Here is a 25,229-nt window from a genome sequence, read left to right as displayed (position 1 = left end):
TTTGAGGCCAGAAAGGTAAGGCCGGGTGAAGGTGTGAGGTTACTGGAACTGACTCACACTGTGGAAATGCTCACCAGTGATGCTCAGTACTGGTGTAGTTGGAGTCCGTGGTCGTAAGGCCAATCACACATGCTCCCTCCTGGGACAGAGGCCTCCCTGCTGAATCTCTGACAGGATGTGCTGCATCCTCCTCAGAGGCCAAAGCTGTCCTTTCTCCAACACCTACTGGAGCTTGTACTGTGTACTGTACCTCATGCAGCTGTTTATTTATTTACAAATATTTAATACATTCTTATGAGCTAAGTACTCTTCTAGAACCAGGAAACATATAAACATTCCTGGCTCAGAGTTTACAGTCTAATGAATAGAAAGAAAGAAGTAATAGATGTCAGATGGTGACAAGCACAAGGAAGATAGAGCATATTAAGCAGAGCAGAGAATGGATGGACGGTGCTATTCTGGGTAGTGTACGGGTGAGGTGTCTACCCAAATGACATTTGGCCCACAGAGTGGGCAGGAAAGACCCACTGTTACATAACAAGACAGCCAACACTTCCCACACTGTATTAAGGAACTACGAGCCTTTCCTTTTCTATTCTGTGGTCCAACCCCTATGGGCACATATTCTGACATTTTCTCCTTTCCAGGGTAACAGACAATGTCAATATTTGTTCACTCTAGAGAAATCTGGAGAGACAAACTATTTTGTGAATATATCTTGACCCCATCTAACCTCTAAAAAAATGTATCAGTTTGGAACTTTCAAATGTTTGCTGACATCTATAATATATTAGTATAACCTTTACTACTTTAAGGACAAAATTTTTTTAACCTCGTGGCACAGTTTTATTTATTTTTTCAATTTCATGGTCCCTTAAGAAAAACATAGAACAAATATCGTGAAATATGCATGTTAGTTGTTGAGGGTGATTAAAAGTTGAATTTCTCTCACTCTGGGTATATGAATAGTATTATTTTTCTATACTCAGTCTTGATTATGTGTATCTTTTGGACATAGTGAATTCTGCAATTCTCCTTAAAGCTTGTACTTGATGACATTTATCAAACACTTTGGGTCACAACTGCTTTTAATACTTTGACTTACATCTGGTATTTGCTTCTATATTGCTAAAATGCACTAGTCAATGGAATTATCACTATAGAATATGAAGGTTCCCCATTATTTTGATTAAGTCAGTATTCACTATTTGTACCATTATGAATATGCATAATTAGAGATGGACCATATATTAAAGTATGATAATTTAAAGTTCTTTGTTTTCCTCAGACTGACATATCTTTTTGAAAAAGTAATTATCTTTTCTATTTGCTTGTTTTCTACACACTTTTCAGTAATTCAATTTTTCATTTTTCTACACACATTCATATTAAATATCCTATCAAATAAATATTTCTGAAGAAGTATTTCTCAGAAAGTTATAACTCATTCCAATATGGACTGGTTGCTTTCTACACAAAGTTTCCCAGAATCTCCCTTTGTTCTCAACCTCGCCATTACTTTCACTTTTCTTTGGCATTGTATTTTCTTTTTCCTGTGCTTCAAACACCCCCATGTTTGTGTTGGGGTATGTCCTTTGCCCTGTCAGAGAAAGTTGTATGATATTAAAATTTTAGATTCTGCGGGTGTGATAACATCATTAGTTCACTGGAGCTTTGGTTGGAGGGAAGATTCTAGACTAGAAAATTTCTCCAGAACAGTGAAGTGCTGCTTCTGATTTTTGACTTGCAGCTATTCTCTGTCCTGTTCATTCTGTTGTGATCTGTTATCTTCTCTGCACACTTATGGGATCTTCCCTGATTTCATCATTTTTAAAACTTTGCAATGACATCCTTTTGTAGAGATCTTACATGATATAGTCCTGAGGATTTGGTGAGTCCTTTGATTTGGACTCATGGACTTCATTTTTGAGGGACTCCTTTAATGAGGCAACCTGTTGAACAATTTCTTTAATGCTTTCCTCTACTCAGTTTTCCTTTTGGATTCCTTTATGATTTGACTATTGGATTAAAACTTCCACATTTCATTTTCCTTTTTAATTTCTTTATGTAATTTTTCCTTTAAAACCCCTCTTGGATAATTTTTTTTCAAAATAATCTTCTAATTTTTATGAATTAAAAATACATTACTGTAGGCCAGGGATTCGGTTCAGCGGTTCCGCTGCCTACCTTGCAAGCACGAGGGTCTGAGTTCGATCCCCGGTACTACAAAAAACATATATTTCTATATTTTAAATTTAGAAATCTCATATTTTCTCCCCTGAGTTTCCTTGTTTATGGTCTCTTGCTGATGTCCATGGTCCTCATGATTTATTATCTTAGGAGTAAGTCAGTCACTGACCATTTCCAATAAGATTTCACCCCCCTCTCCGCCACTTTGGGCTTTCTCAAAAAGCTTGGTATGTTTCTTGTCTGGTTGTATCTGAGAGATATTAATTTGAGAAGCTACAACAAATTTATTCAATTTTTCAGCCTGAGAATTTTTGTGGTTGGGTGTTTGTGCTGTGTTCATCTTTATTAGCTTATCCTCAGGCCTGACTGAGTGACCACCCTCCCGTCTTCGTGTTTTCTGCCAGAAAACCTGCAATACAATGTGCTTAAGCAAGTCCAAGGTCACCAACCTCATTTTTTGTCAGGCTACTATTTTGCAACTTGCAAGAGTTTCAGTAAGGGATGTGGAAGCCATTGGCTTTTTCATCCTGCAAGAATCTTACTTGGGGAATCTCAATCAATCTGGACTTCTTCCTAAAGGCAGAGTACATTTTAGGTGCTGTATGACTTTACATCTCTGCAGTCAGACTGGCTTGCTGAATGTGGCGGCTGACCACCATATTCTCACTTCTGAAATGTCCCAACCATTTAAAAACAAAATCTGGTGTGGAGATGCTAGACTATGTTCTAGAATCAGTTAAACCACAATTTGGCTAAGTGTTCTGGTCTCTTGAAAGGGATCATTCTTCTGATCCAGATCTGGTTTGACTCTGCCCAGATGAGCAGGCTCATCAAACCTTTCGTTCTTCTCTGCAGCAAGACTGATACTGGTCTCCTCTGTCCCAGTCTGTTTAATTTTCTCCGGCACTTTTCAGTTAGTTCTCATTTATAGAGTTTCCTATTCAGTGCATGGACTCTAAAGATTTTAGTTGGTCAATCAATGTCTCCAACATTAATCAAAATATTCATTGTAAATGTGAAATGCATTAAAATGTATCAAGGCATGTAAGCCAATCATGTTCTATTAATGGGAACATGGAAGCTAAGAAAATCCCTCCTCAATTTTATGTCATCATATTTAAATTTGACTGTAAGAAGAATGTGATGATCTCCATTTATTTTCACATTATTGCTGTCATTATGATTTTGGTTCTTCCTTTTCATTTAATTTCTGGGTCTACGAGTGTTTCACAAGACACCAAGTTCAACTGGACGTAACATTCAGAGCTACAAGTTTCTTACAAGGAATCAGTCCTAAGGGTTTTGTGAGTGTGTAAAATAGATTTTATGAAGGTGAGAAGAGGGGAGAAGGGATTTATATTTCACTCCTTGAACATTATTTAAAATCTATTTTTAACCCATTTTAAACAAGTCCTTTCTCAGTAATTTTGCCCTGGAAGTTTTCCTTTCATTTCCCTGCCAATGCTCTGCTTTTATGCCTTCTCACCTCTCCTGCTGGATTCTACCCTCTTGCTTCTCTCAGTCTTGCCCTGTGTTATGTGGACTGATTATTGGAAGGGTTCTTATGAAAACCAAGCCCTGTACTCTCCTTAGAAGGGAGATGAGGTTATTTTTAGAAAATAAGTTTTCTATTACAATACATCCCATAGTTCTCAAAACACAGTACAGTCAGGATAACTACAGATGTATTTTATGGAATTTGATTGTTTCAAGATGGATTGTTATACTTTTGAAGAAGTAGGCTGGTCTATAGACCATTTTGACTAATGGTGTTAGCAGGCCAAGGTTTTATTTTTTTCATAGTGGTAGCACTCTAGGGTAGAGCCAAAGACTTTGCTAAAAGGTTAAATAAAACTCCTTGATTTCTCTGAACATATAGAACATTCCGACTGAGGATCTTGGCTGTCCCCTTTCATAATAGAATTCTGATTCTAGGTGTGGACTTTTGAGTAATTTCTCACCAAAGGAATGGGGATGTCATCATGGTGTTATGTGAAACTTAGGAGAGGTGTGCTTTTTCCGTTTCACTTTATTTCTGCAGTACAGATTCAGTGTCTGGAGCTCGAATATTCATCTTGGGTGTGAGGGGAAAGCCTGTGGGAGCTTTAGCAAGATGAGAGGAAGACGTGGAGGCCAAGGTAGCACTCCATTGCTTACCATCCAACTTCACTTCTGTGTGAAGCATCCAATTTGCTTAAGTTGTTCCACTTCAGGCTTTCTGTAGCATGCAGCAGACTCCAATTTAATGACACACATATTTTTATTCCAAGGATTTTATATAGTTGAAGAGCTGTTACTTTATAGAGAGACTGACCTCTAAAGCAGGTCCCCAAAACTTGGTTAATTTATATTGCACTGCACAGGGGGATATGTTGAGATATAGGAGGATTTTTTCTTTGAAAAATCTAGTAGTAACCCAAAAAGAGTGAAATTAGGATTTGCTCACACTCAGTGATCAGAGTGACCATGGCACCTTGAAGCTGCATGTTCGATAATCATGCTTCCTAAGGAAATTTCCACAGCATGGAAGAATTGGTGGGTGAATCCTCAGTTCGTGGTTTATTTTTTGCATATCATAATAGGTAGCATTTCACTTGTGCCTATTAAGGAGAGTTACAGATCATATTCCTAATTTTAGCTAAATGAACCTTTACAGGGTGAATAAATTATTCACAAATATTTTAGGAAAGAAATTGTAGATTGAAGATAATTTTAATGCAGCATGTAGTCTGCCTATCTTTTTAACTATGGTATGAGGTGGTGATATTACTACCCTTATGTTACCTCATGAACTCATTATTTTCAGTGTGAGGAAAACGGTTCTGGCACTGCTCATAAATACAATAAGTTGCTTAATTTTGTTGATTCCATCTTAACCTTTTCATTTATAATTTCTAGTTTTGTGTCTATTTATAAAATACATAATGCAACCACAGTGAGCATTTGTATGATTTATAAGTAAAATTGTATGATTTATAAGTAAACACATTTACACATATAAAGTGAGATATTTTTTCCTTGATAGGATGGATTTAAAAAAGGTCTTTTCTTCTTTGTTTGAAGAAGTCGAATAGCTTAAAACCTATATTTCCAAGCTCTATTTGCCTGCCTGTGATTTGAAAGGATGAAGAAAGAAATAGACCTTCCTGCAGTTAAAGTCAGCCTAAGTCAGTCTATTTCTGAACTAAAACTGCAATAACATTATGCACAGCTTGAAGAGATTATGATAAGCAAGTTTTGTTTTTCTCTTCTCCCAGTTTCCCAGCAGGTCTAGCCTAAGGCCCAGGATGAAGGGAAATAGAGAAATTAGGGATGAAAGTAGTGGTAACCAGTGTCATCTAGTGAAACTTATCTAAATTCTTGAGCCATTTGTCTTAGATCAGCTTTTTGTTACTCACAATGTTGACAGGAGGCAGTTAAAACAGCTTATTTCAAATCACCGTGTGAAATTCACTGTTTGCACAACTTTTCCTTGTACAACATAATTAAAATTGAGAAATTTAATTTTAAAACCATTTCAAAATTGTCTGAAAAATATAGCTACTCATTTAATCAAGAACAAGAGCATAGGCAATACACCTACTTTTGTTATTATGACAACAATTGCTTGGCATAATTTTTTTTTCAGTCCTAGGTTAAGAATACTCACCATTGTAAGTATAGGAGGTGTGGACCTGACTAGAGCAAATGTGAGAAATTTCTATTGTTTCATTAGAATTCAGCAGAATATTTTCCAGAAAGACATGAATTCCCATTGGTTCTTTTCTCTCAGGACATTAAGTGGAATCCGAGGCAGATGTTATTCAGAGTGATGCATAGTGAAACCAATGTGGGTGAAGTTTTCATGCACCCTGAACCCCTGCCATGGTCTCCCTGATGTTCACTGAATTGAGAAGCCCATCAAGCTTCTTGTTTCCTGTCTCTGACTTTGTGTGTGAGGCTTTCCTATTGCTCAGTTCCACAGGTTTGGCCTCAGTATTTTCCACTCCTGAATCTGCTCACAGTGCTGGGGTGTGAGAGTGAGGTCCACACCTCCTATGTTTTTATCTGTATCCACTCTAGATTTATTAATCATGTATTGCACTATAGGCCCAATCTCTGCTGTTATCTGAGAAATTATTTGTGACTTCAAGTTTTCCAGATTCTCTTTTGTTGCCAGTTCAGGGAGTCCAGGTGGTTGAGTATCAGATTGTTCCATCACTTTTCCCTTTGAGTTTGCCTTAGGTGATCTGGAAGTCTGGTTTTGGGACTTGTTTCTGTGTCTTCTCATTTCAACAGATGCAGCCTGCTGTGCCTTTATTGAGGCAACCTTTTGCTTAGCCAGTGGTCTTCATTTCTCCCCAAACCACCAGGAGGACTTTTTTCTGCTTCTCACCGGTACATTAATTCCTGGATTAAAACCACTGATGCTATGGGGTGGGCCTCGGACTGAAGCTTGTGTGCCTGTGCACCTCTTCCCTGCACAGACCTTGGCTGGGAAGGGTTGCCCCAGCCTCTGAGGTTGGGGTAGGTCCCTGGTTGGGCTATGCCTGCAGCCGAGCTGGTCTGGACCACACCACTCTTCCCAGGGATCTGTGCACATTCACAGAAGCTATGGGGTGGGCCTCTTCAGTTCCTTCCTGGGTGGGCTTAGGCTGGGCAGGCTTGCCCAAGCTTCTGAGGACTGGGAAGATTGCTGGCTGGAATCTATCGGTAGCCATGCTGGTCTGGACCATGCAGCTTGATGATTTAAATTTAAAAGGATTTGCTGAGATACAATCTACATATTCACTCATTCAAACTGTACCCTCCAGTGGCTTTTGCTGTATTAACAGATTTGTGTTTCTATTGGTACAAGTCAAATTTAGAATACATCTAATATTACTCTCAAAAAGAGGGATGCCCCTTTATTATGGCCACCCGTCCCTCCATACTTACTAGCACTAGGCAACTGCGTGCCTTGCTCTTTGTTTAGATGTGCTTATAGAAATATTCCACATAGAGGACTCAAACAGTCTGTGGCCTTCTACGTGCGTGCTTGTTCGCTTAGTATGATGTTTCATGATTTCTTCCCATGGTAGCGTGTGCATTTCTTGCTGTTGTTGAATAATATTCCATTGTATGGGTAGGCCATACTTCATTCATTCATCATTTGGTGGTCAATTAGCTTTGTTTACACTTTTTGGCTGTTATGAATAATGCTGTTATGACTACAAGTTTTTTGGTGGACATGTTTTCATAACTCTTGTGTATATATTTTCAAGCAAAAACTTGTTGGGTAATATAGTACCTGGATTTTATTTTAAAAATTGATTTCAGTTAATATGTAGGAACTATACTTACTAGTGACGTTCAATATGATTTTTCAGCACATACATACAGTGTGCACTGACCAACTCAGAGTGATCAGCACTTTTCTTTCCTTATCATTTCTTTATGTTTGGAGAGTGCTCCTTTCTTCTAGATCTTCATGAAATATATAATAGGTTATTGTGAACTAAAGTCATCTCTCTATGCTGCAGAACACCAAATCTTATTTCACCTATCTGTGTTGTTACTTGTGGTAACTATGTTTTTAAACTTTGAAGAACTACTAGGCTGTTTTCAAAAGTGCCTACCCCATTTTACATCTCTCATCAGTGGTGTATGAGGGAATTTCCCCGATGATTGATGAAGGTGAACATCTTTTCACATGCTGCTTATTAATTCATGTATTACTTTAGGATAAATGTCTAGTGTGCTTTTTATAACTGAGCTGTAAGAATTAAAAAAATATTCTAAATATGAGGAATTTATATTTGCAAATTTTTTGCCCATTCTCTGGGTTAGCTTTTTACTTTCTTGATGGCTTCTTGTGAAGACAATTTCTACTTTAGAACTACATTTTCCAGGACAGCTGAACCTGGGCTAGGAGACAGAGACAAAGGTTGTAAACAGGTGGTTTATTTGTAAGTCATCTCAGAGGACAGAAGTAAGTGACAGGGGACTAAAGCCAGAGAAGGAGGAAAAGAGAAAAAGATGATGTGTAATTGAAATTGCCGCTTTCTTTTTGTGTACCGAGACAAGGTTTCACTATGTAGTTCAGGCTGGCCTGAAACTTGAGGTTCTCCTGCCTTAGCTTCCTGAGTTCTGGGATTACAGAACGTTCTAGGGAACCTTATAAAACATCACTCAAAAATGTATACATGATTATTTAGTCACCAGCTTCCATTCAGACATTTATTAGGGTGGCCAGAGGGCATTAGCTTTTGCGATGTGCATGAGTCCCTGCCGGTTTCTGATGGTGTCCTGTGCTACAGCTTGGTGGAACCCTGGCCTGAAGCAAGAGGTGTGTCTCATAGACCACAGTGAAGGGCTGTCCTGTGACACCTTCACTGAACTGCTTGATCTTGCTACTGAGCTTGTCACTGCAGCAATGATTGCAGTAAGAGGTGGAATCAGAGAATTTGAAGAATTAGATGAGAAATTTTGATTCTAATTGGTCCATTTATGAAAAAGCCAGAAATAACCCTCGTGAGAATATTCCTCAAAGTTTATTATGATGAGGATGAAGTAAACTAGCATTGTGGATAAATTCTAGTAGTAATGTGGTTTATCTGAATAATAATTAGCAGTTAAATGTTTTTTAAAACATTTCACTTAGCCCTCACAGTAACTCTTTGAGTTAGTGGTTATTGGCTCCTTTTCCTCAAATGAGAAAATGGAGGCTCAGAGACAATGCACTGTCTTGTTCAAGGACACACAGCAAAGTTTTCTGTGGTTCAACACACAGTTAAGGCTTTGTGAGAGGAATATTCACCTGGTATGATCTGAGGTAGGTGTGCTCTACCCATTCCTCAGTGGATCAAAACGTCTGTGCGTACAGATACTAAGCACTATGGACACTGCTTGGGGGCCCATTTTTTCTCTCTCTATTTGTGTGAGCTCCACTCTGGGTCCTTTGGGCCCCATCTGGGGATGGTATACCTAACATATCATTGAGTCTCTTCTGTAAAATAGTTTGATGGCATTGTGCTTTTACAACATGGTTCTTTATATTGAGGTGCATGAAGTGAGGAAACTCATTCTTGTGTTTATTCTAAGGCTGTTTGGAGGATGTTATTCACTGTTTAGTCATTACAAAAATCCAGTAGGAAAAACTTCCCCCTGGTTTTGGTGCCAGTAGTATTTTTTACTTCTCATTAAAAATCTTGCTTTAGGTTTATGAACAATGTAAATCATGAAACTGATCTTGCTTTTGCACTTGTTATACCTTCTAGAAAATTCAGAGTCAAATTTGTAGCCTATAGTGAAGTATTAAATTGTACAACACATTATTTGAGTACTGATCTTATGGTGATATTATTTCATTCCTGCCTCATTTCAAAGCTCGCTCTCTCTCTCTCTCTCTCTCTCTCTCTCTCTCTCTCACACACACACACACACACTCACCAGGATATGAGAGATATATTTAGTAAAAGTTACAATTTAAATTAAAATCCCATGCCAGGCATGGTGGTGTATGACTGTAAGCCAGCACTCAGAAGTCTAAGACAGAAGGATCACAGTGAGTTTGAGGCCATTTGGGCTACATAATTAGTTCAAGGCCAGCCTGAACCACATAGTGAGACACTGTCTCAAAAAAAAAAAAAATAGAAAAACAAATAAATTTAATTCCAGGGCTACAAGCGCAGTCTTCTCTTCTTTATGACACAGTCTATGTGTCTCTGGTCTCTGAAATAATGAATAGTTAGATTAGAAAGTATGTGTAGTTGGTTATTTTGCTGCAGTGTACCTGATTTTCCTTTTAAACAAATATGTTTGTGTATGTGTGTGTATACGTTGCACATATGAAATACTGTAGGTAAAAAGGGACTGAAGCACTGCTTAAAATAACCCCATTAACACCTTCACATCAGGGCTGCAAGAAATTTGGTCATGAGCTTAACGAAAATTAACAACTTCCTTATCTCAGTCTCAGGTCACTTAAATTTATTTAGATAAAAATTGTATTCACTGGAAGATGCTGGGTGTCCATGCATCTATGAGGTTCAGTTGTGTATCCTCTGCTGAAATCAGAAGTGATGCTTAGAGGAAGAATGGCAAAAGCACCCTCAGTGAGGGCAGCGTTCAGCTGAAATGAAAGTACTTTCTTTGCTCAGCTGCTAGGCAGTGGGTTTACTATAAAAAGTTGAGATACTACATTTGGTTTCTCATATCTCTGTTGGCATAGAGTTTTTGAAAATTCATTGCATAGCTTTAAAGGGGCACCAAAATAGTATTCCTATCCCATTATTGTATTATTAACTTACCATCCAAAACTCTATTCAATTTTGTATTCCTTTTCCCTGGAGGCATTTAATTATATCTAAAACCACAGGGCTATGAAAGCTTTCCAGTGGTCATTAGTTTAGCTTTTTCCTATCAGGCAAGAGCATTTTTTAAAACATTTTCAGGACAGTAGATTTTATAACCTTTTCCAGAAACAACTTTTGGCATTTAGTCAGTTCTTACCATATACTTAGCCTGCATCCTTCTGGCCATATCTTGAACATAATTCTTACTGAGTGAGAAAGAAAAAGCAGAATAGCTGAAGGTTCTTGTTAAGATGTCAAGTTTTGTGGCACCAGAACATGAAAGATTTGTGTGGGGCCAAGGGACCTTTATTATTGTCAAGCACTGGAGGTGAGAAGCCTCTCTATACTTGAAAAATCATTGCTCTATACCTTAGACCAGTTAGCTTCAACTTTGGGATAGGATTTGCTAATTTTAATATATGTATATATATATATATATGTATATGTATATGTATATTTATATATCAAATTTTATAGATCTGAATTCAGGCCTTGGAATGTGTATAGAAATACTCCTGTCAATGTTGTTTCACCAGTGTTTGGAATCTATAGCATTAGATTGTCTCTAGTCTTCTTCATGAATTTCAAGTTATTTAGTTTCTGTTTTCTGAAACTCAACACATCAAGGTATAAGTGCTGTATTTAATATTTTAAAGGTGTCCACACAATATTAAATTGAACATCTACCTGTCAGCTTTCCCTTATACTCATGACCACTGTGAGCCTGTTCCCTGGTCTGCTCTCACTCTGCAGAGAATATTCCTTTTAGATCTTTAGTAAGAGTACATTTACACTACCTGTTCTGTGCATCCTGTCCAATTTTTTGTTGAGGACATCAAGAGCCTAGAAATAATTCCCTTGGGACCCACCATGCCGTGACATTTTCTTGGCGATCTAGCCAAGAGGCCCTATGAAGCATCATGGGAAACATCCTGCAGATACCACTGAACTAACCATTAGGCTATATCCTTAAAAATGAAAACAATTTGACCATACCAATCTGAGGAAAAGAAAACCTTATCTTTATTGCAATACTGTTTGGCTCTAGTATGAATTATGAATGGGTGAGAGATGAGTACAGAATGGCATTCATCTGCAAAGGGCCACATGTTATGGCATTTAAAGAATCTCCTGAAGAGACTGATATCATTGATGATCCCCTCCTCAGACCCTACCAATCTCTTGGGGGGCATTGAGTCTCCCTCACTGTTTAATGAAAGGAACCATCTTGGGAGGTCTCCTCAACCTCCTCCTTGTAATCCTCAGACCAGTAAATCATCCTCACCCTCTCCAAGTAGCTCAGAAACTTAATCAGCAGCCAGGTCATCAGAGAGAACCAGCACTGCCAAGCTCCCCCACCATGCTCCTCAGACAGCGACATTTATCCCACAGGACATACTCAGAGTGTAGTTTATTATTCTTCCAACTCACAGCTCATCTTGCCCTTGAGAGAGATCCCAGGAGTAAAGGAGACTACTTGAGTCCAGGTCCATTTTTCAGTGGCAGTCATCCAATAATACAAAGAATATTTAGGTCAATTTTCAGAAGATTCTAGTAGGTTTGTAAATGGGTTTTAAACTTTGGCTCTTGTTTTTGATTTCTTATTATTTGTTTTTCTTTCATTTTGTTTTGGTACCGGGGATCGAACTTGCTTTGTGCTTGCAAGGCAGGCAGGGGAACCACTGAGCTAAATCCCCAGCCCTGCTTTTGATCTCTTGTAGCAGGATATTTTATTTGTTTTGGTCACTTGCTGTATGTCAGATGAAAAACAAAAAATCCTAGAAGAGGTTGGGAGATTTGCAGATGAACAATAATGGTTCAGAATGAGAAAGGAATCACCCTGGAGAGATTACTGTTCCTCCAACAGAATTAAACCAGGACTATGGTATAGGGGATGGCTAAATATGAAGTCTGAAATGATGACTGTTATGGGAATAAAAAGATTCATTAGGAAGCCTGTTAAATCTTCTTGGACAAACAAGTAAAAGCAGCAAATAAATATATGAAAAAATGTTCAACATCACTGGTCATTCAAGAGATGAAGATGAAAACAACACTGAGATTCCACCTAACCCCAGAAAGAATGTATCCTTAAAAAGTGCTATCAAGAAATCAACCATAAATAAGTGCTGGTGGGTTGTCGGGAGAAAGGAACCCTTCTCCACTGTTGGTGGGAGTGCAGACTGGTGCAACCACTGTGGAAATCAATATGGAGATACCTCAAAGAGCTGGGACTAGAGGTTCCATTTGACCCAGCTATCTCTCTGCTGGGTGTCTTTCAAAAAGAATTAAAAGTGTCATACCACAGTGATATAACACACTGATGGTTATAGCGGCACAGTTTGTAATAGCTAAAGCTTGGAAATAGCCAAATTGGCCATTAACTGGAGACTGCATAAAGAAGATGTGGTTGGAGTACTACTCAGCCATAAAAATGAGAAACTTGAGTCATTTATATGCAAATGGATGCATTCTCTTAAGTGAAATAAATAGGACACATATGTGTAAATACCAGTTTTTCTCTTGTGAAAAACTAAAAGTGTAAATAAGTTTCAAATTGTATAATTGATAATGTAAAATAGGAAGAAAAGGACTAAAGGTGTAGGGGAAGTGGAAGGGTAGGAGAAAGGAAAGAAGGGAAAAGAAAAAATAAGAGAAAAGGAAAAACTGGAAACAAAGTCTTTGTAAATAGGGAAGAGTAGGGGGGGCAAGGGAGGGCAGGGGAATGGGGAAAAAATAAGAACATCATGTAAAGATACCAGATCCCAATGATAAATGTAACTGTACTGTATACCTAAAAAGTACCAATAATTTAATAAAAAAGAAGCTTGTTAATTATGAGAAGCTAAGAAAGGTTACACAGGCCAGAGAGGAAGTCCAACTCTCTTTCATAGCTGGATAGCATAAGCTTTCTGTAAATATACAAACCTAGATACATCTTTTAAGAAGGGACAGACACTAATGGGACAGAATTTCATTAGTCAATCAGCCCCAGATATTCAACACAAATGACAAAAACTTCAGATGGGCCCCAGACCTCTACACCTAATCTCTGGACACAGTGTTTTTTCTGTATTTTGCAACTGGCATCTGGAGGAGGATAAAAAGGAGAGGAACTGAGAATAAATATGTGTTAAAATTATGGCTGACACAACTGACAGTGCTTTAAGTGTACCCAAGTCATGCAAGGGATACCCCAGGGCCAGTCAAGGGAAGGGTTCCTATTTTAAATGCAAGGAAACTGAACACTGGGCAGATGACTATGTACTGTACTAGGGCTATTGTCAAGTTTGTGTTCTGCGTGTCAAGTGGTTGATGTGACTGATTTATGGCACTGGAGCGTTGACTGTCCTTGCTCTCAGAGGGGGCCTAGGCCAACCAAAGCCCTCACTGCCTACTCTGATAAAGTGGCCTGAAGGGACCAGGGCAAACTTCAATGCCTCTGTCTACAGACATTTCCATGTCCTTGAAGGAACCCCAGGTAACCCTGGACATCGTGGGTGAACCAATACAATTCCTTACAGATACAGAAGTAGTTTATTGTGTTTTAACTTCCTTCTCAAGAAAATCCTGTAAATCTACAGCCATAATTGGAGTTGGAAGAGCCCTAGTTAGAGCTTTAATAAGCCATTTCAAAGGTCAAATATTCAGCCATGGGTTCTTAATTGTCCCAAAGTGTCCTATCTCCTGGAAGAGATTGACTAGTAAACTTTGGGGGAGTTGTCCAACTCCAACAAAAGTCAAAGTGGATTTTGGCTGTTGGGACTATATCAGGCCTCCCTGACCTAATCATCAGGTGGATCTTGCTGCAGGGAATCATGGAATATCTCGGAAGGCAAATTCAGAAATGCTGGTAGTTATAAAACTAAAATATCCTGGCCAACTTCCCAACCAAAAATGACATCCAGTGGCTCCTAGATGACTACTTGGTCTGTAGGCAATAGCAGTGATAGCTATGCTAATATAAGAAGCCATAAAAGTAGATGTGGGACAAACACTGGAACTCCTGACTCCTAATAGTTCAGAGTTATTCTTGAGATAAAAGGCTACCTGATAAAGGAGAACAGCTTACCAAGTAACCAGACCATGTTTCTAGACACCCCTGAGTTTATCATAATGACTTGCACTACTCTCAGTAGGAATGAAATCAGGTGATTTAACAGACCTGTGCAATCAGGCAGGGCATCAGTGATGTCTCCAACGTTCAAGGTCCTTAGGAGGTATGGATCACTGAAGGAAGTGGCTTTGTCCAAGAAGGACATCAAAAGGCTGGTTTTGCACTTGTCAGTTCATAACAAATCATTTTTTCCCATTAAGTTTATGCTACATTTTAGGTATACAATACAGTGACATTCATCATTAGGATCTTGTACCTCTGCATGACGTATCTTGGTTCTTATTTTCCCCATTCCTCTGCCCTCCCTTCATCCACTGCACCTTCCCTATTTTTAAAGACTTTGTTTCTTTTTCCTTTTCTCATTTTTTCCCCTTCTTTCCTTTCTCCTACCCTTCCCACTTCTCCTACTCCTTTAGCCCTTTTCTTACTATTTCATATTATCAATTATACATTTTGATCCTTATTTACTTTTAGTTTTTACACTAGAGAAACTATTTGATATTTACACACGTGTGCCCTACTTCACAACAGATCATTGCAGTCAAACCCCTTCCCCTAAGAACTGTTGCTCACAAAGTAGAGCTTAAAACCGTTACTTGCCATTGATATTAGGAAAAGCAAGAAGCTAAATGTCCACATGGATTCTAAATATGCTTTTCTGTGGCTACATGCCCATGCTTCAGTCGAGAAAGAAAGGAGTTTGTTAACTAATAAACAGTCATCAATATATAACAAACAAATATTTCTACAACTCCGGAAGGCAGTCTATTTTCCCAGGCAGGTCACTGTCATTCATTGCAAGGGACACTGAAGGAATGTGTCTAAAAAGTTTTCCTGAGAAATCAAAAGGCTGATAGAGTGGCACAAAGGGCAGCCTTACAACCCCTCAGGACCCTAGCCTTATTCTCAGTTCCCAAGAAGCCATTAAGACCAGTCTATCAGGCCCAGGAAGATAAATGGGCCTTAGGACATGCAGGAATTTGAAACAGGCTTTGGTAGTATTTAGGAAACAAACTATTCCTTCTTTAAGGGAGATAGTACAAAGCTATTAATACTCTTCTTGATTATTTTCATATGGGAAGAGTTGCTACATTGAAAATGTTCACTTAAAATATTTTTGCTGTGGAATTTATCTTTTAAAAAATCATTTTTTATTGGTATATTTTAGATACACATAATGATCAGATTCATCATAGGGAATTTGTACCTCCACATGATGTATCTCAAGTACTCCTTTTCCCTTAATCCCCTCCCTCCCTTCAACCCCCTTCTTCTTATTTATTAAAGCTTTGTTTCTTTTTCTTCCTTTTATTCTTTTTTCTTTTCTTTTCACTTCCTTCCCTTCTCCCTTGCCCTCCCCTGTTCTCCTTCTGATTTGAACATTTTCTTTCTATTTCACAATATCTACTATATATTTTGGTCCTTATTTACCCTTTTGGTTTCTCTCACCAGAGAAACAATGTTATATTTAAACAAGTGTGTCTGGTTTATTTCATGTAAGAGTGTGGTTTCAAGGTACATTTATTCACCTAGAAATGTCTCATTTATCCTTCTTTATGGCACAGTAGTACTTCATTGTAAATTTAAAAAAAACCCACGTCTTCTTTATGCATTCATCAATTGATGGGAATTTATGCTTTTCCCAAGATTTAGCTATTATAAACTGTATTGCTATAAGCATAGGTGGCATATATCACAGTGGAATGTTTTTACTTCTTCCAGGAAGATACCATGGTGAATAGATGGTTCAAATGGAATTTCTAGTTGTAGTGTTTTGAGGAACCTCCACACTGATTACCACAGAAGTTTCTCCATGCTGGGAGCACTGTGCTATTATAGATCACTATGGCCAGGCCTAACTCTCCTCCTCCTGTGAATGAGGCAGGGACCCATGGGAGGAGACTTTTTAGGTGTACAGTGCAGTTACACTCATCACTGGGATTTTGTACCTTTACATGATGTATCATGGTTCTTATTTTTTCCACATTCCCCTACCCTCCCTTCATCCCCCCCACTTCCCTATTTACAGTTATTGATTCAGTGTAATATTTCCTGACTGCACTTGAACTTAGCCAAAAGGCAAAGAAGCAACCAGGGCTTTGTTTATAAAGTCTTTGCCTATGTCTACATCTTCAAGAGCTCTATGTAGCCTACCTTCCAGTAGATTTAATGTTTCTGTTTTAAAATTTAGATCTTTGATTCACTTTGATATAAGTTTAGTGCATGATGAGAGATATGGGACTCGTTTTAATCTTTGGCATGTGGAAAGCCAGTTTTTCTAGTGCTATTTATTAAAGGGGCTGTCTTTCCTCCAGTGAAGTATTTGGCCCCTTTGTCTAAGATAAGGTGGCTGCATGTGATCAGTCAAATTTTCACAGGGCTAGGACTAGCAGCTATGGGTCTGTTGAGCTTGCCCACTCTGTGCCTACAATAACCCAGGCAAGCCCAGACCACCTTGGTCAGGCTCTTAGTAGTTTATCTAATATCCCATGTTTTCCTCACTACAGGAAGCATGGAAATAAATCTCCTTTGAAAGTTTCTCCCAAAGAATGGCATGGAAAAATAATGCCTCTTATTGTTGGGTTTATCATAGTCCACCTTTGAAGACAGACCAGGAAGTATTCTGAACTACTCCATCTCATATTTGGCCTTCACTTTCTCAACCTAATAGCAAGGTTTATCCATTCAAGGCTTCAGTTGATGACCCAGACTACTGCCCATAACCATCTCAACAAATTCATTGAGCTTTGTCTCACTGAACAGGCAGCTCAAAAATTGTTGAGATAGAGGTATTAACTCTTTTCTCATTGTCTGCTGACAGGTTCTTTCCTGTTCGACTGGTCAGCCCCATCATCCTAAGATAGAGAGCACATAATCCCCAGTAGGAAGGGAACATAGCCCTTTCCAGTAGGGAAATGCTATAAGAAAAAAGAGACCTCCATTCCCTCAGCATCCCATAGAGAATTATTATGTCTCTCAGGGGGAGATGAGGCAGATTAGGGATGGGGCATACAGGTCAAACAACGGGGGGAATCTGTCAAAGTCGTGGAGACTGAGGGCACGTGCAGCTCCTGAGCACTGTACATGGAGCCCTTCAGAGAAGTGCTATTTTCAGTTCTTCATTTCTGTCTGTAATGAAGCCAAGGGAATCTTAAACAAGACAGTGTGAATGTGGCACCAGGCCGAGTGCATTTTTGATGGATAACTGTTCCAATGACTTGTAGGCGGAAGAAGCTGAGGTAGGACTTCCAGGCACAAAAGACCCCTTTCCAAGTACTCATGGTCACTGTGAATCTATTCACTGGCCCACTGTCACTCTGCACAGTGCACTGCTTTTCTATCTCAATAAATGGACATTTCTGCCTTAAAAATAACTATATATGTAACAGTGCATCTTGCTATATGGAGTAGATTTTTAAATTATATATACTTTTAAAAAATACATGTTGTTTGCCTAGGTAATTTTGAAAATGAAAGTATACAATAAAGTATGGAAAGTAGCATAAATACCTACCAGCTGGACTCAATAAGTATTGCAATATTGCTATAATTGTTTAATTTTATTTTAAATAACACATGGATAAAATTGAATTGTTACTTGGAGGCTAGCCTTTACAATTCCCGTTCTCCATCGCATGGTTTGTAAATAAAAGTTCTTCTCCCACTCCTCTCCTTTTCCTCCTCTTACTTCTCCTTTTTCTTTTTTGAGAAAAGGTCTAATTTGATAGTCTAGGCTTGCCTTGGACTCCTGATCCTCCTGCTTTAGCTGCCCAAGTGCTAGAATTACAGGCTTGTGCCTTGGGGCCCAGGCAGTAATTTTGAATTAATATACATAATTTTATTCATTAGGATACATTTCCAGAACTCTAACCAAATGAATGAGAAAGTGAAAACATTTCAAATCTGCCAAAATTGCTTCAAAGACAGAGTGGACGTATTCATGTTATTGGCTGCTATATGTGAGCTTGCTCTTTACCATCGGGCCATTGCCATACTGTAGATCTATCATTAACAATAATTCCCAATTTGGTGGGCATAGAAAGTATTGTTTTAATTTTATTTTTATCATTCAATCTTAAACATTTCTGAAATAAGTTTGAATTTAATTTTTTGAATAAAATAATACCTTCATATTGTGCAAAAATTAGAAACTATAAAAAGTCATATGTCTGTTAGTCTCTTTTCTATCTTTGACACCTAACCTGCAAAGTTAATCACTGTACTTTTCAGTTATTTAATCTACTTTCTGAGTTTCTTTATGCATCTACAGCAAATATGAGTAATTCACTAGAATTTTATTCTTTCCCCTTGATATTCTTAAGTTAGCACATTTATTCACTGTTCTGCAGCTAGATTTTTCTGTAATAGTACATAGATAACTGTCTTATTTCTTTACTTTTGCCTAGTATTCTTTTGCTATAATTTACTTACCTGATTAATCCCTTCTGGGATATTTGAATGGTTTCCTAAATCTTGCCATTACGTGTGATTTTGACATGACATGGCTCCTTTCATATAATAGAGAATTGGCTGAACCAAAGGGTATATTTGCATACAGATTTGATACGTGTTGTATATTGTCTTTAGGTGTTTCACTAGTTTCTAATCAAGAATTGCATGCAGTGTCTGTTTCCAAACAGTTTAAGCAATCAAGATGCAGTCAAATTTTTGAAAATTGTATGAGTCTGATAGGTGGAAATGTTTTCTTGGTATATTTCTACCTACATTTTCTGTTACTTTATGTGAATTGAGCATCTTTTCATATGTTTGATAGCTGTTGTATTGTGTCAACTCTGCTCATGCCTTTTGATCATTGTCTTATCCAGTTATGCTTCTCCTTATCAATTTCTAATAGCTTCTTTTATGTTAGTAATGTTTTGAAGTTTTCTTCATAATGGTCTTATATTTAATCATAGGTATTCTATCTATTTCACTTCTATGATATACGGGATCTGTTATTTCATTCTGCTTTCTGTTTGGTTTTTATTATTTACTTATGAAAATATGTATTTTCTAATCTGCAATGAAAATTATCATTGCAATCTGAACTATAACAATTGTATTTTTAACATTTGCAGGATTTCTATTTAGTTATTAAAGCTTAGAGCTTGTTAATAGCATTCTGGTCATGCATTATAGTTTCTATTTATGTGTTTAGCTCCTTAAAAATGCTAAAAGATATCAAATAGTTTCTCTGGTGTGAAAAACTAAAGGTGTAAATAAGGTTCAAATGCTATAATTGATAATGTGACATAGGAAGAAAAGATCTAAAGGAGTAGGGGAAATGGGAAGGGTGGGGGAAAGGAAATAAGGCAAAAGAAAAAAATATGAGAAAAGGAAAAAATGTAAAAGTCTTTGTAAATAAGGAAGGTGCAGGGGGTGAAGGGAAGGCATGGGGAAAAAATAAGAACCAAAATACATCATGTAAAGGTACAAGATACCAAAAATGAATGTAATTGTATTGTATACCTAAAATGTACCAATAAACAATGGGAAAAATGCTACGAAATTTATTTGTCTTGAGTATTTTTCAGCTCATAGGGATCACCTTTGCCTGTTTTTGGAAATATTGTGTCTCTCAAGGCACTTCTTTTCCTCAGGGGGTTTAAAATAATTATTGCGTTCCCTTTCAGCTGGGCTGCTTTTCTTTCCATATGAGTCTCTGGCTATGAAAGTATCATGCAGTAGTTTTATGTATGCTTTGGAAGCCTTTACATTTTATATAGCTGTGAGAATCTCAATTTCTTGTGTTCAGGACCTCTTATACAATTACTATAGATTGAAATCCCGGATGCCTGAGGCCTGAAGTCTGGAGTTTCTTTTATTCACCCTTAGAACCTTGGACAGATGACAAACTTCTTTGCTGATTCCCTGGGCTTCCCTAATTGTTTTAGGGCAATGACTTCTCTTCAGGACTCCATGCATAATGCAGTTTCGGCTCCTGTGCTCACTGCAGGTAGAGGTCAATTCTTTGCTTCCCTGGAATGTTACTGCTCTGCTTTCCTGTGCCTTGGACATAGGTTTTCTCTCAGGAACCTTAAAATTGATAAGGCAAGACTGTCTTGACCACAATTACAGTGAATAAGACTGTAAGATCAAGAAATATCAGGACAAAAGCAGTAAACATGAAGAAATTTCTTCCTATCCTTACAAGAAAACAGAGAGATAGGCTGTAGTGACCCCCCCCCATGAATGCCCCAGCATTTCTGGCAATTTGTTCCCTTGCTTTAAGTAGAAGTTGATAAGGCCTGCATTTTTTCTCTCACCTTCATTCCTTTCTATGTCAGAAGTTAATTATCCAGTCTATGCAATTATTACCAGTACATAGCTTGGCTTAGGACCTGCAAGAAGTGCAGAATTACATACAGGCTTTTAGCAATTTACACAGTATGGGCTTTGAGCCAATTTGGGAAACACCGAAAGCCATTATCATCTATCTATAAAATGCCTTGCTCTGCGTTTGCTGCCCTCAGAACAGTGGGTTACAAGAAAGCCACAAAATGCTGGTGAAGGAGTTGGACACGTGGCTCTGGACATTTTCTATGTCCCATTCTCCAGTGGCTCATCTGTTGTGCTCAGTGGAAGTTTCTTTTGAGAACACAGGAAAGCTTTTCTTTTGTTCTAGAGAGTCGCTGTCCCGGTCCAGCTTCCATTCCCTTCAGAGGCTGTCTTGCCATAATTCGGTCTTAGCACATAATCACATTTTATTCCAAGTCCACAAGTGCCACATTCTGATCAGCTTGTACAGTTGTCACTGAGAGATGTTAAGATGTTTTTTCTTCTCTTGCAGTCTGGAGATTACGGGTCTAGATCTTATCTAACAACTGAATTTCTTGCATATCCTTTGTCATCTCTCTGTACTCTGTGTAATCTTAGAACTTTCTCCTTTTTTCTCCAGTAGGTATTTTTACTCAGAATTAGCTTAGCCTGTGGAGATACCATTTTTTTTTTCCTTTTAGTCTGTGTGAGAGTGTTTCCATCTTACTGGTTCTCTATGAAAAAGTTTCAAAAATTCTTAAATTTCTTGTCAGCGGTACAAGGTAATTTTATTGGACCATCCTTTTACTAGGTGAAAAAAAATTGCACTATGCTGCTTTAGAAAATGAACATTATCTCAGGAGATCTTCAGCTCAGGAGCAACCAGAACAAGATAAAGAGCCTCCATTTTGTTCCAGCCCAGATCTCATCATTGCACTTAATGCACATTTGGCTGCAGACCTCAAGAATACCCTGTGTTCCTATGAGGAAAAGAACAGATATATTACTCCTACTTGCTTCCAGAATGCTTTGTCTTGGACCATTAGTCAAATCTATGACTTGACCTAACTCAGCTTAGCCACTGGACTCAGTAAACTGCCTTTGGTATTTCTGAATTAACACTTTTCCCTCAAGACAAGAGGCATCTCACCTGCCGAGGAGCTGGTAAAAAAACGAGTGTCCTCTTTATGGATGAGCTTCCCTTTGTGCTGCACAAGGACTGCAACAGCTGTTTTGTGAGGCTTTCCTGCCCCTGAGGGAGGTCTCTGGGGAGAATCTGATGAGCCAGGCAAAACACTGCCTTACTGGCTTTCAGGCTTCCAGCTCTTATGTGTGGATTTAGTTCAAGGATATGCTGAGAAGATACTTCTGAGTGAGTTTTGCCTTAGGCTTTTGTTCATCTCTTAGAGCCTTTTCTCTGAGGCTACTTCATTCTTGAGTCTCCCATCAGATGCGAGCTTTGCAACAGGGTTGAATCTGATGGTCTTGTTTAAAAACTGCAACCTTTGCTGTCTCAAAACTCCTGCCAGGATGGATAGTGTGCAAAACAGCGTTGTATAGGCCTCATCATGTCTTTATGTGTGTTGCATAATTTGTTTATTATGTCTGTTTTTCTTGTCTCTATCTTGCCAAAATAAAAATTCCCAGGAGTCTGGAATCCTAATTTGCTTTGTTTACCCTGTGTACTGATTCATTTTCTGCCACTGTGTCAGAAAAAAAGACCTGGTGCTCAAAATATATTTGTGAGTGAACAAATATGAACAGATCTCCTAACCTCAGAGAATCTGCTGGCCCAGGGATGTAGTTTTAGGTGGAGGACATTTTGGGACTTGCAGCTCTCCATTTCTGGCATATGGTAAATTTTTGGAGTGAATCGTGATATTCTTTAGGAGCTCTGGGGAGAGTTGGCCCAGTATGGATTCACTTTTGAGGGCTCCAAAGTGCTGTTTTCTTAAGATCTTACAAAAGTATCCAATATGCTCATCATCTTATCTGGCATGTTTTTAAATGAAGGAGAAAAGTTCTGGACATTATTTAAACCTTGAGTTCTTATTTTGTGATGTGGGTCCTGGAGACTGTGGTCACTGAAATATCTAGAAACCAGCAGGGAACCTTATGCCCCTTGGCATGCACTGGGGCATTGGGAATCCATGAGAGATTGTGATGCGTGTTAAATAGTTGAGGTAGGGACAACATGATCTTGAAGTCAATTAGATGTAGATTCAGGACAAACCCTGGACCTTACTTTTCCAAGCTTTTCTTCACCTGCAAGCCAACGTGAGACTCAAGACAGTGTGCGTTACTTTGCCAGCCCAAAGCGGGTACAGAATAGGACAGATAATTTTGCATTTTCTTTTCTTTAGAAAGAACTTTCAGCATCAAATCATTCTATTATATTTTTCCCTGGGAATCACAAAAGAATTTAACTTGCATCAACACGTGAGTGAACACTACAGAGATTAATTTACGAACTGGAGGAAATGCAACAAAGAGCTTCTTTGCTCTCTTTTACTAACTGAATGCCTCAGATTTACAATTGTTATTGTAAGACTTTAGCCATTTTCCAGGTAATATGAGTGAAAGGAACATAAATCATCCACTCTGGTGATGAAAAGTACTCCATAGCTGCTCAAATCTCCACTAAGAATATGTGTTTATGAGTATTTGCGGAGAATCTGAGAGCAGATATCTGTAGAACTAAGCTTAGGAGTGACAGGACTCGTGAATTCCAAAATCATGAAAGTGCTGGTGTAATGGTCTCTGTGCTTTCACACTGCTGGGCCAATAATTTTTTTTTTTTTTTGATACCAGGGATCAAACTCAGGTCCTTGTGCTTGCGAGGTAGGCAGTGGAACCACTGAGATAAATCCCTGGCCCTACTATTATTATTATTTTTTTGATACTGGGGATTGAATGCAGGACTGCAAGACAGGTGGCAGGACCACTGAGCTAAAGCCCTCACCCAGGGCCAATAATTTTGATCAGGACCACTGCAGACCTTCTGAGGGACTTCCAAGAGCGTGTGAGTACACTTAGAGTATACTGTCAGGAAGCTTTCAGGGGACTTGTGCAAATGCATACTCAAAAAAAAGTTGGTGAATGCATTCATTAGTGCCAATTATTCTTGTGTGGTCTCTGTGGTTTCAGCTGAGAGTGACTGTTCCACATCTGTTTCCTTCCAGCACAAACTTAGCTTCATCTGAAGAAGGGTGTAGGTGATCTAATATTAAAAAACAAAACAAAACAGTCTAGGAATGTATGAAAATTACCCACTTATTCGGTGCTGTAAGTAATTTATCTGTGAAACAGAAATAGCAACAATTAAAATAAAACAATTTCCAGGAGCTTCTAATTGAAATTCTCCAAAATTTAAGTAGGCTGAAATTGTCCATGAGAATTATAAAGCACCTCTGTTATGATAAGGCTGGTTGTGGACTGAGCCAGTACTTGTTCACACTCCCCTGACTTTGTTGTGACCACACCAGGGTAGGTGACACTTTGGTGGCAAGTGTGACTAATACAAGTTTTGAGTTGGATTTATCTCATCTTCCAAAATGAGCAATTTTCTGCTATGCATAAAAAGACATGAATAGCTACCTATAATATTGCAAACTTGTATGGACTATTAGAATCATTTTACTTTCAAACAATTGAAGCTAAATAATTGCTAATTTCTTAGTATTAACTAGACTGAAATAAATGATGATGTTACAGATTTACTTATGCAGCAATAATTAAATTATAAATATAATTTAGGGTGTCTTGATCAATAACTAGGGGAAAACTGTGGCTACAAAGTAGAAAGTAAAGCGTGATCTCAGTTAAACTTATCTACACATTTCATGTTTTCTCACTGCCAAATATTGGAAGCCACCATAACAAATGTTAGAGGAGTCAGCTGTAGGTAATGAAATTGTTGGTGATTTTTGGGTTTTGTTTTCTTGATACGTCCAGTGTTTCCCAGGTGCAATCTATTAAACTTAGTGGTAGAAAAAAGTCTCTTTAGATTGCACTTAATGAGAGCACTTGGGCTTGGGCAGGAGCCCAGTACAGTAAATGCAGAAAGAATCCATCAGGAAGGCTGACACACTTTCCTGACTCAGGCAGCTCTGTCCATCGCTCCGTAGGACCATGATAACAAAGTGTGACTTCACGAAGGTTTCATTAAAAATTAAGTGATAGGTATTATACTTCACTACCATAAATAATAAGTGTGGACTAATAAGTCCTTTTTATTGTGAGATAGCTCTAATTGCTTTTAATTTCATGCTTTAACTTATAGTACTCTCTAATTCTTGAATTTGTATTCTCCTGTGTTCTTTTAGTCATTAGTACAAATTAGCAACATT

This window comes from Fukomys damarensis, unplaced genomic scaffold (genome assembly GCF_012274545.1).
Source record: "Fukomys damarensis isolate Sample0158 unplaced genomic scaffold, DMR_v1.0_HiC HiC_scaffold_4, whole genome shotgun sequence".
Lineage (NCBI taxonomy): Eukaryota > Metazoa > Chordata > Mammalia > Rodentia > Bathyergidae > Fukomys > Fukomys damarensis.
The sequence above is the reverse complement of the archived record's forward strand: the minus strand, read 5'-3'. Positions refer to the sequence as shown.